The sequence below is a fragment of the Poecilia mexicana genome, unplaced genomic scaffold, assembly GCF_051168715.1.
Source record: "Poecilia mexicana isolate PSO_F unplaced genomic scaffold, ASM5116871v1 scaffold_14, whole genome shotgun sequence".
Taxonomy (NCBI): Eukaryota; Metazoa; Chordata; class Actinopteri; order Cyprinodontiformes; family Poeciliidae; genus Poecilia; species Poecilia mexicana.
Window position 1 is genome coordinate 1415300 of NW_028263383.1, and position 14165 is coordinate 1429464.

General features: G+C 36.9%; 1 protein-coding gene across 2 annotated transcripts in view; it reads right to left on the reverse strand.

Moving 5' to 3' along the window:
• npas2 (neuronal PAS domain protein 2) overlaps window positions 1-11554 on the reverse strand; it is a 47663-nt gene extending 36109 nt beyond the window's left edge. The window contains exon 1 of one of the 2 annotated variants that reach the window (XM_014996827.2): window positions 11033-11554. The gene's annotated coding sequence lies outside the window, so the exon portion shown is untranslated. Of the gene's footprint in view, window positions 1-11028 lie in introns of both variants that reach the window. The other variant, XM_014996828.2, reaches the window with a different exon arrangement.
• Window positions 11555-14165: the final 2611 nt, after the last annotated feature.

Here is a 14165-nt window from a genome sequence, read left to right on the forward strand (position 1 = left end):
TTTAAATGTGCAAATATTTGTTGGTAGCCTTGGAAATGATGTAAAGGCCTCAAATTAAATTGACCTTCTACTGCTGAAGCAAAATTAGACACTGAAAATGTTGAAGTCTAACTTTTAATTTTGAGCGCATTCATTCAGTTTACGGGAAAATAACTTGTTTATCAAAATAACTTTTGGCACAGAAGCGCTTTAAGGATGTTCTTTATTAGAGACCAGCGAGTCTGAGAGTGGAACAGCATCATTATTCACAAACATGAGTGATTTACCACACATGAGCTTTTAAAAATAATGTCAGAAGTTGCAGCAGAAATCAACAGGGTGAAAAATAACATATGAAATACTCCTGAGATGTTAAATATATTAACGTTGTGTGCTATATCTTCAGTTTTCTTCAGTTTTTAACTTCTATTTTAAAAAAATTATACTCTCCTAAAGTCCAGTGATTTATTCTTTCTCAGTGCGGACTTTCATAGGAAAGACGCTTGATGAGTTTTGTGAAAGCGGTTTAAAAGTGAGCATTTAGTAATAAAAAAAAAAAGAAAAACACTCCAGGTGGAATAAAAGAACATGTAAGCATTAATATCTACTGTTAAGTGATAAAAATATAACTCAAAAAGCTCTGATGACAAAAAAAAAAACATGTGAGACTACAAATAAAAAAACTTACAATTCAAATGGATGCCCTTGTGGTTTAGAAGATTATTTCTTTAATGTCTCTACAGGACATTTATCCAAAGCATTAAACAACGGCTCATCACCCAGACACCCAATCATCTTTAAGTATTCAAATTAAAGGTTGGACTCTTCTAGACTGTTCGGCGTTTGATCCAGCCACTGCAATAAGACAAGGCTTTACTTTACGTTTTCTTTTATATCTCTTTATACCAGCTGTGCCAATAACTCTGTTCTCTTTGGTTGTGCAGATCTCTTTGGCAGATTCCATGTTTACTCTCCGGTGATGCTCTACCCCCAAAAAAAGCTGTTTAATTACACATTTACCGCACGGCACACAGAGCCACTCTGGGTGGCCACATCCTTTCAAGTAGACCCATAAAACAAACATCCTTTCACCAGGTGGAGGGCACTCTTAAATTTCCTCAAAATTATATTCTTTCAACAATTCTAAATGAATTACCTAAATTATTCCAGCCTGTTTTTGTCTGCCGCTACTGCTTGGTGGGGAGGGAAAAAGTAATTACCTGTCTCCTGATTCTTAAAGGGCCAGACTCACTAAGACGATTAAAGCGAATTTTATGACTGTATTGCAGGCAAGATATCGCTGGTTGTTAACGTTATGATTGACCATTCCGGTAAATGTTGTTATGGATCATTTAAGCGTTTGGTTTTTGAGGATTTTAGTGTTTAGTGTCGCTTTGAACATGTGTACAGTGGGTTTGTGTCGTCACTCACCAGGACGCCTTCATAAAAAAAAAAAAAAAAAACCCACTTCAAATCGTAGGAGTTTTCATTTTCCCTGTTAAATAAAAGCACTGTTTGAGCAGATATGTAGGTCACAATTCTAGGGCATGAGTGGAAAGGGCAATGCAGCGCTTTCTCTTCTCACTGCAGCCTTCAGAAAAACATCACAGATTATATCTTTGATTAAATTCCTGCCTGTGGAAGAGTACCACGTTTTATTTCCAATAAAAGGAAACAGTGTGAGCGAACAGGCAGAATAACGTCAAAGTTGTGGAATCATCTGTGAGTGTTTGTGAAACCATAGCAAGTCACTCAGTTGTTCTCAGATTCTCCGGTGAACTCCCAACAGCCCTCTAGCAAGGAGACGATGGAAAAAATTACCTTATGTCTCCATTCCTATCTATTGCTGTTTCATTTTCCTTGTTATGAAACACAGCCGTCCATTTTTCCAAAGCTTTTCCAACCAAACACACAAACTCTCTCTCCCGTTACGATTCAGGTTTCTCCGAACAGAAGGAGAAGCAGCATTAAAAAATAAATAAATAAATAAATTATTCTATCTTAGAGAAGTGAAAAAAAATCAGAAGATTTGAGTTTTTTTTTTGGCCATATGGCTATTCTTTTCATTATTTGGTTATCTACAAATAATGTTTTTTTTTGTTTGTTTTGTTTTTAGATCCTAAGATTAAATGAAAATTTAATTTTAGGATTTGCTGGCAAAGCTCACAGCTACACATTAATGTACTTTCTATATTTTGCAGAAATAATCCCTACAGATGCGCCAATCATCCAGAGATAAGAATCAACCAATTTTCAATCGTTCAACAGCATTGACATTGAAAAACGCTGAAAAATCTTCTCTTCTTATTCATGACTGCATCAAAACTAGGAACTCCTGCCACTTTTTGGACTGTAAACACATCAGCCAACCACTTTTTTGGTCACACCTCATGACAATAATCGAAGGTAAGACATGGATGGGCCAGTAAATGGAGAGCTTATCTTTTTGATTCAGCTCAACACATAAGATTAGATCAATCCCACAATCCCGTTCGATCCTGGAATCACTCAGGATTCCAGCCGTGAGAAATAATCGCTCCATCTTTTCGTGGCTGAAAACCACAGCACCAGAGGAGCCGACGAGGACCCATGTTTCCATAACAACAATATATTTTAAGAGATTTGTACACATGTTTATGAGGAATAACAATAGCGAGTAGCATAGGGAGTGCTGCAGCTTTCACACAATTGTGAAAACTGCAATTGTGCAGCTTCTAAAAAAAAAACAATATGTGCATATTCGATTAGAGGCAAAAATAAAAGGTGTCGAAAACTTCAGCTGCTTTTTTTTAATAGTATTATCAACTTGTACACCACTTTAAATGAATTAGTAACTATATATACCGTGTCCTGGCATTTGACACTGAAATATATGGATCTCAAATCAGTCTTCAGAAGTGAAACCTGAGTCTCTAAGGTTAAGTATAACAGCCAAATGTAATACAACTCTCTCCTCTGACGTTTAATGAGCGTAAAAAGAATCACAGTCATGAGAAGGATTACTGCCCATCACTGAGCTTTTGTCTGTTGACATGACAGATTGCAGATGACTTAACTGTGTGGGAGTGATCCTTTCATATGGTCTGACATGGTCATTTTGTCTACTTGACTCCTCAAAAACAAACAGCATTGTAATGCACACACGCAGCCAACACCCTGAACCGAAGATCTGATTCAGATCTAGGTCACACACACACACACACACACACGCACGCACACACACACTCACGCACGGGGCCAGGCCCACATATATTGTTGAGGTATTTTAGCGCACTGAAGCCACTCCCGATTCAAATGAGTGACTTCCTGTCGTAGCAGCCTACGGTCAATAAGAAAAATACAAATCGGAGCAAAGGGGTGGTTTACGATAATTCTGCCTGCAATTAAAAGCATTATTTTTTTCTAATCTTCTAATTATCTTAACTGTTAAAAAGCGGTTGCTGGCTATTACCTCAATGCCATTTGATGCCAAGCTTCAAACTTGCAAGAAAAAAAAAAAGAAAAGAAAAAACTAAAAAAAAAAAAAAAAGAAACCAATATAACGTGACTACTCTAAGCCCCAGGAATTTTAAACAATTACATTTAAAAAGATAATTATCCAAATCACCCTTCAGTGGGTGTCTGAGCAAGGAGCTGCTGACGACAATTACTGTGTGCTCTGGCGCAAGAGATCAGGAGCAGCAGCAGAGGATGATGACGTCTGCGGAGGCAGTTATATAACCAGGGCTAAACATTTTGTCTGTCATAGCTGCAAGGTTAGAGAGACTGATATGAATGCCAGCCATAGTCTCAGGAGTCATGTGCAACATAGTTCCAGTGGCCAAAGGAAACAGAGCGTTCCACAAAGGAGGAGCAGCGCAGCGCGGCGTGGAGCGAGAGGAAATGTCCTTATTTGAAGCTAACAATCACCATCTCCCTCTCCTTCTCCGTGGAATTTAATGATGCAAGAAAAGCACATTGTTTCTCAGCAGAATTCAGATTTTCAGTCAAGATATTTTTGGAAGTCAGACAATTTTGATCTAAGTAAATACAGATTGCTGGGTTTAATAATGATTTCAGTTATTAAAGGGAGAAGGGGGCTTCAAACTGTCCTGCATCAATTTTTTTTTTTTTAAATCCACAAACAAAAAGAAAATGATCATTTCTAAGGCTTTAGGACTTCACAGTGTGACCATAATCCACACACAGAAAACGGTGCTGGTCACAAAAGAATCGGCTTTTGAAGCAGAAAGGCCACACCTGGATGGTACAAAAAACAGAAACAAAATCCTGAATTTTTTTTGGAGATAAAGTGAACTTAAACAGCTGGCTTTGATTGAAACACTAAAGCAGACATGCAAAATAAAAAAATAAAAAAGGAATAAAAAGCTCACCAGTACATAGAAACATTCGTAGTTGTAAACAATAGTGCTTTCATTGTGTTCTACTAGAGAAAATGGTCTTAAATTAAAAGTATTTGTCTGTTTTTGCAAAAGTGTCTACAAAAAAACACCCCTCAAACCTGGGTTATTACTATATAAGTGATTTAAATAAGCTTTTTAATGTTTAGAACTAGATTTATTTGCCTTTTTTCCATTTTAAAGTGATTACCAGAGCTGTATCTTTAAGGATCTTGCCAAACCAAGCAAAGTCTACAGAGAAAAAAATAAACCTTCCAGCAACCAACGCTCACAGGCTTTTAGCATTAGTCTAAATGTAGCACACAAAGAAAAGGGAGATTGTTCTCTTAAACATTGTTGTATAAGAATCAAAATGATTCAGGCTGCAAAACAAACAGAATGTGTATTTTGGAGCAAGTAAATCCAGATTTTTTTTTTTAGTTCTCTTCCACAAAGAGAAATGGGAGAAATGGGGGTGGGGGAGATATACGCCTAGACATGCTACCAATAAAAATATTAAAATGTCAAGAGACCTGAACACCAGCAGCATTTTATCAGTTAAAATAATTAAATCTTTTGTCTTTGAGGATTCAAGTTCTCCGTTGATTTATGAGCATTACTGCAGCACAAGCAATAGGTCTGAACCTCACTAAGTCACAGGATTTTCTTTTTTGTTTTTTTAAGTTGATACAGACTAAACAAAACAAATAACGTACGCACACTTCTGTATTTCTTGCCCTCCTAATTAGGCAGGAAGTAATGATATCTAATAAAGATGTGAGAATCAGCATAAAGTTTTGGGTTTTTTTTTTTTTACTTTGTAAGTTTCTACAAGTTCTGATAGAATGCAGCATCAAATAATCCCTAAGTAAGAGCAACTGGGAAGAGGAATATTACTCAAAGAAACCATTACAACTTTAGGCCAGTATCATCTGGAAGTATAATGATAAACTCATGGTGCTAATGTCAACAGGTCCAAATCCCCTGTTTTCTGCTTCTAGTCTGAGTGTTTATGTAAAATGCGAAAAAAAAAAAAAAAAAAAGAAAGAAAGAAAAGGGGCGAACAGATGGTCTCTGTATGTGTGGTTCCGACTGTGAAGCACCGAAGAGGAGCCGTTATGTCAGAATTTGAGGCAACACTTGAACAAGGTTGCCACGACACTCGGCGGCAACATGCTACGCCATCTGGTTTATGGTAGCGTCTTCTGTTTTTCAGCATGTCGGTGACACGAAACCTACCTAAGGGCCTTTTCATCAAGAAGCAAAGAGATTTAGCGCCGCGTCGGAGAACCTAGCTCTCACAGTCAGAGCAGCGAATGTGGTTTAAAGCTATTAGCAACACTTTTCAGCAAAACAGGTCGTATTCACTTGACAGGATTTATCACATATGTTATGAATAGTTTTTGTGTTTGTTTTGCTGTTCTGTTGTCAATGGTTATTGATTTCTGATCAAATCTACCAAAAACAGGCTTCCGCACACATGACTCTGGTGTCATCACGTAAGGGAGAAGGCGATATTTTTTCAAGTCAGCTAAGGTAGCTATGAGTTCAGACGGCAGGTAGTCACATTACTACTAAATTACATAACTACATATGGTGAAAAAAGTAAAAAGAAGAATGTACGATATTTACGAGTAGCTAGTACGGATAGTAGCCAATCAGATGTAAACATTTAAGCAAGAATATAAATCCAGGAGGTGAAATCCTCCAGGCTGTGTTGTTATTGCTAATGAATATCTATTAAAATGCCACGAGAAATACATATGTGGATGTCAGAAATGTTTTTTTTTTATTTTTAATTCTGATCACAAAACACTGTGAACCGCTGGTATTCATGAGGGTTAGGCGTCATTTTAGACCCCCTTACAACAGCCTAATAGTTTTTATACCAAATATACTTCAATATGCATTAATACCCACAATGTGAACAAACTTAGCACAACAACAGAGGCTAACATCTACAGTCTTTCTTAGGTCTGCTCTTTGGGGTACAGCCAATCAGCACCATAAAAAATGAATGGTGCTCCTGGATTGAGTGCTTTGTAAATGCCAGCCAATAACATGTCAAGAAGATTTGGACCTACGTCTGTTGACTGATGCCAAACAAAGCACATCACAACACTTCAAAGTAGACGTTAGTGTGGTTTTTGAGTATGTAAAAGAAAACTTTTATTGGTGATTATCCCTACATTTGTGCTTATTTTTTAAGCACAGCTTATATGAGCGTTGTTTCCAAGCGCGCTGCAGAAAAATCTGTTTTTAATGTGCGTCTACATCAAAGCAACAGTTGCGATCCCTTACTCTGAGAAATGAAAACACAAAGGCCAAAGTAAAGACTGATATGATTAGGAAGAAAGCAGAAGGAAGTCAGCCTATGACTGACTTCAATAAAATTAAGCTCCAGAGGAAGTCGTTCAACCAGCCAATTCAGGACTAGTCTAAATACAGATTAGGAAAAACAAATTTGTCTGTAGACATTTTAAATATTTGGATTGAGAATAAAAATGGCTTATTTCAATATAACTGAGCAAACTAGATAAGTAGCAAACTTGATAAGTTGTTATTATCCAGAAATACAATGAAAACAGTATTTTTGTAGTTGAATGTATTCAACGCCCTACAAAGTTAAACAAGTACTTTGGGATTCATCTTTGCCCTGAAATAAAGACACTTTGAGGTCAATGGATCAAGCTTTTAAAACCTAAATACAACTCCTCTCAAACTTAAAATAAAGACTTTAGTTTAGTTGTGTCCTGCCTGTTTGTTTGGAGAAAGGTTTGTTCTAAAAAAAGCCTCATCTTCACCAACCAGGCGAAAAGTGTTTGAAACCAAGCAATAAGTTAGAAAATATGGCTGTTCACAGTAAGGTAGATAAAGACAAAAGTAAAGTATCCATTTCAAGGAGAAAATCTGTGAATCTTCTGCTTGTGTATTATAAGCCTGGTGGGCCACCAGGTTTTACTTGGGCACCCCACCAGGCTGAGAACTGCTTATTTATTTATTTATTTTAGTTTTTTTAAATGTCTGAATTTTTTCAGACTTTATAGTCCGTGTACAAACATTAATCTTCCAAAAACACATAATTACCAAGTGATATTTTCACATTTCCTGTTAACTTCAAACATTTTTTAACTCAAAAACATGGCAGGCTGCTGAATGAATGACAGCCCTAGCACCCAACCAGGCTCAGCAAATTTTCTTGGGGAAACACTGATATTAATAAAACCATAAAATTTTATTTGAAGACAGCTTCAAAATACGAAAAAAAAATTCCAAAATGCAGGATTTATAGCAAAGTTTCCTTTACTAAAACAGATTGTACTCAATCTGAATGCATTTTTACATCTTTTTGCTCCGATTTGCAGAGCTAAATGTTTAAGTCCACAATATTATCCATGTGAGAGCGCTGATGTTAAAGCAGTTGTGCATAATTCACAACCTGTGCAGTTTGTCAACCTGTTGTCAGATTTCACTCGGTTTTATGCGGCTTTGAGATCAATCAGCGAAGGCTGAACATTCAACATTCATTCTATGTGAAGCGGCGCTCTGTTTTCTTAAAGAGACAGCGCGTGGAGAGGATCCCATTTGCTGCTGAGTAGGCCTGCACCATTTGTGCATGCCTGGTCACACTAAGCAGCTCTAGCAATATTCAGACTAGCATTCAGTTTAAGCTTGCAGGACATGGCCCAGTAACCTACTTTCCTCACAACATGCTCAGTAACATCAGAGACGAAGCCGTGTGTCATCAGTTAACTAACCTTCACCACCGCCAAGTTTTAGGGGAGAATGAGCAAAAATCTAGAGTCAGCACTGCAGAAGCAAAAATAAGACGACATCGTCTGTCAGCTCCATGAATCTGAAAAAGACATTTTCCATAAACCCTTTTCACTGTTTAGTCTAGTGGCGGAGGCAACCACACGGTAACGCTGAACATCAGGAAAGAGGGGGGTTTAAAGAGTTACACTTTCTCAAAGCAAAATGTGTGACAAAATAGCTGATCTAGTCACGTATTATGTATTCGTTTAAAGAAAAAAAAGAGGACAAAATGGGCAGGCTGTCTTGATGTGGACAATTTCTTAGTACAACCAGAACAGAGCAAATTCGTATGAATCAGATCCGGTCTCACTGAGTCACTGAGTACATCAGGTGATATAACCCACAGGGACCCTTGTGTTTGTGGGTATATAGTCCAATCCTCACAAGAAATACAGAGGCTAACATACTGAATGTTTACAGCTTACACACGTCTGCACTTGGGCTGGTTACCAGCACTAAAGCATACAAAGGTTTTAAAAGCATACAGCTTTAAACTGGGTTTTAGGTGTTCTCTGCTTACATAGAAGAGTGATGCCCCTCACATGCCTGCTGCTGCACACTGCAAGTCAACTGGCTGAAAGAAGAATTTTTCCAAAACTGTTTAGAAAGATCTTTGTAAACAAAGTACAAAAAAAAAGTACTAACAGTCATGGTGTAAAAACTAAAGCAAACCATGGCTCATTTTTCGTATGCTAATTAAAATGTTAGATTCATTATTCTAACTCTAATAATTAAACCCTGATAAGCAAGTTTGTGTAAAAGCTGCTTCAAAAGTCAGTAGTTTTTATCTTTATTCGATATTCTTGCTGTAGTGCAGAGCTACATGATACATCGAATCATAATCATCAGTACAATATCACTGAAATACAGCAATTCTTAGATAAATGAAAGCAATTAGGTGACATTTATGTGTAAAAACTGAAACTGTTTTTTTTTTAATACCAGGTACTTTCTTTGGTAAGGAGCACACTTAATATGCAGGCAGCACTGTATATTAGGGCTATTAGGGTTGTCTCCCTATAAGCAACTCAACACACCCAAATACGATTTCACCTAATCTATGTAAATTCAGATCGACCTATTTAGTAACAAGACTAAAAAAAAATTTTAAAAAAAAAGGTGAGAAGCGAGAGATAGTATGAGTCATGAGGCTGGGCTGGCCCAAATGTTAAGCAGCATGATGTAAACAGGAGCATATGGTGCCGTGAACACCCCAGTTCAGTCAGTCATGGAGCAGAGCGTTCTGCCCTACTCAGCTGTCAGCAGACATCCTCATCACTATTCATGTCTGCTGAGGCAATCTGGGTATATTAAGGTAGAAAACCAGTAAAAGAAGATGGCTCCAACATGGAGACCCATCATAACATTCAAATTGGACTGAATTTAACCACAGTTTCTGAAAAATGATTCACTGTACCAGCTTTTAATTTCATCAGGTCAACAAAATGACCTGTTATTATAAAATATGCATCAATCAGTCATAGGGAGCTCAGAAGCTGAAAATCATTTCTTTTTAATGATCAGTAAGTCGAAGAGTAAAATTATGCTTTTGTAATTTTTGTTTTAATACATCAACGTCCAGCATTTTCTGTCAGTTGACAGATCAAGCAGCAGCATGCATTCTGACATGCTTTTATTTTCTATTTAAAATAAATCAAATAAAGGTTTTGGATATATCCTTCAAAGCAGATAATCTGGTAATTCCTATGTTATCAAAATTAGTTTATCTATGAAACAACCTGCTGCAAATGTGTTTCTCCTTTATCTGATTTAGTCCTTCAGAAAAATAAACCATGAATGGTTAAAATCAGACATGACATATCAGACTTTTAAAAAATTGAAAAAAAAATCTTGATTGGTGCATTTCTACCTCTTACAAGTTAATTAATAGACCAGTTCATTCATTTGTATTTGATTTGCTCCACTCTAACAGACATGCAGTTAAAGTTGCTTTACAGCCAAAATACAATAAAAATAAAGCTGCATAAATGTTCCCATGCTAAAAATAAAATAGTAATTAACAAAATGAAGGTTGGTCAAAAGGAATAAATAAGTAAATATGTATTTACGCAAAAGGCAAAAAGCAATCATCAATAAAAAATTAAATGCAAACTCAAAAAGTACAATAGAAGAAATTCACACTGCAATCAAAAGGCAAAAAAGGTTAGAGATAGTAATGAAAAAACTGATTTATTTCCTGAATTAATGCAAAGTACAAAAGGGAAAATTTCATCATATTTTAACGAAACAAGAGGAGAGATGATACAGTTAATTTATATACGTTAAAACTTATATGTTATTTATTTATTCATTCATTCATTTAGATTGAGGCACCGGAGGCAGTAATAAGCCTAAGTGTGGCCAAGAGCAACAGCAGGTTTCCAGGTGGCTGTGACAACCGACAGCCCACTAAGCTTCATTATACAGCAGTCACAACACTCTGTAACGGGGTCAGTCTTTAAATCAAATCAGACTCAATTAATGCTAATAAGTGAAGAAAAAAAACTCCGTTTCATAAATTAAATTAACAACACCAACGGAATAAGTCAGAGTTAACTAATAACTGCGTTTGTGTTTTATAAATGCAAGGGGGGAAATAGCAATAACCAAAATGTTACGTAGCTAGCAGACGTAACTGTGATTTAATCACCTTGACTACGACGGCGGGCAGCTCAGTTCAATAAATATTTGGAAATCATTTATCCACAACGCCAGAGTCATTTTCCACCACCAAGAAAAGAATATTCCAGATTCCTTCAATGAGTTTGTACTTTTCCAGCTGTAAGCTAAACTCCAGCCAGACTTCTAACAACAGGTACCATCAAGTGACATTATGAAGATGGAAGACACCTACCTACCTTCTCCTGCCCGACAAAATGCTGAATCCAGAAGACGGCAAAAGTGTGCCTCTACGGACGAAAGCAAGAAACCGACTTCCTACAATCCAAATACCCTGCCGCAGAGGTAAAACAGCAGAGCCCGCCGGCTTAACGTGCGATATTCCTCTTAAATCTGAGGCAGAACCCGCTGAGATCCAGTCCGAACACCTGACATGTTACAGCTTCGTGAGGCTGACCAGCGCCGGGGTCCAGTCCACAGCCAGCTTGACAGAGAGGCACACAGGGAGGCTGAATGAGCAGCTGCCAGTGTGCGTCCACACTCAGAGTCCCGCCCACTGGACTACATACTAAATAAAGTTACTGAGTCAGTGAATGAGGGGGGTGTACACGAGGATAACATTTAACACGGATAACTGCCCCTTTAGGTGAGCAGAAAATAAATAATAAATTATGCCTGATGTGACTAAATTCAACAAGTCATAGCAAAAAAAAAAAAAAAGAAGACTGTCGCTTTCTCAATACTGCAAATCAACCATTTACTAACTATAATTATCATTTTTCCCCCATACGTGTCAGTAGCATTGCTGTCCATTATGCTGATCTGAACTTGAGCAAGTCAGATTTTGTGATTACACGGTTTAACTCAACAACAGACGCTGCAGCGCCACCCTCAGGTCAATACTGAAATTATATTGCAAAAAACATAGGGGAGAAAATACATAGCATTAATATAAAGAACTAAAAAAAATAATATAAAGAGATCACCATGTTTTATGTAAAATCTAGTAATTTTAGAAACAACTTTCTTGTCCGCTGCTTTTTAAAATTGTGTTTTATATTTAGTGAATTATTATATAAAGTCATTTCAAGACCCTTTGCATTTAAAAAAAAATAGGTTAACTTAGAGGGGGTTTAAAAAAATTGTTTTTTTCTTTTTTGCTAGCAATGTTCTGTTTTCACAATTAAGCCAACCTTGGAAATTAAGGTACATTTTCATTGGTCAACAGTCACTATATGCCTGAAGATGACATTTAAACAAATGGTAAACAGCCCATTGCAACACGTGGACAAGTCAAAGTAAAGGTTTGTATTACAAGTCATTTATTTATTTCGTGTATAGTTCCAAAAATAGTTAAATACAGCACTTCAGAAATTGTCAGACTGACCATAATTTCATGCATTCTGTTGTGTTAGGGGGAGATTATATTCTTGCAGCATTTTTTACTGAAGGATTAGAACAAAGCTAAACCTTAACAACTTAGACTGTAAGAAAGTGAAGTGTCTCTCATTTTATTTTGATAGATATTTCTCCAGTCCCTTTTCGGAGAACAGCACGGAGGTGAACATGGCACGGCTCTGATTGTTGATATGCCACACTAACTCGTGTAAGGTTAAATATAGTGACTAAATAGCACTTTGTATATACTATAATTTAGCAAACAGAGATTTTAGTGGTGAACCACATGTGTTCTGAAATGTTTTGATGTGGGTTAAGGCAGCCAATAAGCCGCTGGACATCTGGCTGTTCTTCTATAACGAGCGTTTTTTTTTTTAATTTTATACTGCAAAGACAAAAAGGTTCAAAAGTCTCTGAGCAAATATAAAGTTTAACGTATTTTCATCTAAATCTTGAAACAGTCAATTTGACAGCTTTCGGATTTAGATGAACCTAGGGGGAGTTTATACTTTTTGAAGCGGATGTTTATCCTGAGCTGTTGTGCCTATTACAACAATAAAAACAACAAGATCCCTTTTTTTGGAAAAGACAATCCGGCTGTTGAATTTATGAGAGAACAAATGGGAATACAACCCATGATATAATTTATGACAGAACATACTAAAAATGTGTTTGTAAAAAGGTCAAAATTCTTCTCCCAAATCATAAATCTCAAACCAGTGGTGTTCAGGCCCAGCATGGTTCTAAATATCCTTTCTCTTGAGAGAAAATCCTTTCATCTCAGCCATAAATTTAAACTGTCCGGCATCACTTTTCACCTATTGACCCATATGGTGCAAATAGTTTGCCTTTCCAAATAAGAAAGTAACCATTTTTTGTTTCCTCATTTGGTTCAGGGTGTGCACAGTGTGTCACTTTGTGATAATATGTGTGCTGCAGTGGAGAAGTAAAAAAAAAAAACAAAAAAAAAACGTGGTGCTAAAATAAGAGATCAGCATGCTTGGAAGAATATTTTGGTATTTAATTTGTCAATTCATACGAATAAGTGCTAGTCGTTGGTGGACAGCATTGTCTGTTCACCAACTGACTTTCAGTCGCCATGGTAACCAGCTGTTGCACTGTTTAATAGACAGATGGAGCAAAGCTTTGCTAGTACAATGGGGAAAATACGTGATACACCGTCTGCTTTTCAAGTTTTCCCGCTTACAAAGAATGGAGGGATCAATTTCTTTTGTGGGTACACTTGAATTGTCAGAGACAATCTAAAAAAAAAAAAAAAAAAATCTAATTTATTAAATTGTTAATTTGCATTAAATTTTATTAAATAAGTATTGGACGACCTGCCAACCAGCAAGAATCCTGTCTCTCTCACAGACCTCCACTAATTACATTTATTAAATGAATACATGCCACACTCTCAGTCAGTCAGGCTCCAGCCTTTCCACCATGGGCAAAAGCAAAGAGCTATCTCAGGATAGAAGGGACACAATTGGAGACCTGCAATATTGCAATAACAATGAATTCGAAATATAATGTGTAACACTAACTGACTCTCATTCAACTGGCAGGGTCTACCTTCCCCCTGAAGGGGTCATGTCTTGTTTAGGGAGAAGGACGAGAAGTTGTGTGCTTTGTTGCCTGGACAGAACAATGTTACTACAGATGTTCTTGAGATGGCCGAAACAAAAACACATCTGTCTCTTGTTGGCTGATGTGCATCATGTAAACTGTACATTTATTTTCTGATGTTGTGCTCAGCTCAGCTGCTCATCTCTGTGTGCTAGCAAACCTTGATTTGTGTATGCTGCCCTCAACAGTTTATCATAACTCTGTGTTTTTAAATATCCTCCCAAGAAAATCATCATAAGCATCAGAAATATTTATACAAATTCCATTCTGTGTCACATAAGGGTAGTATTCTGCTATGATCACCGTGATAGCATCTGGGTTTGATGTTGAACAAGATCTCGTTGA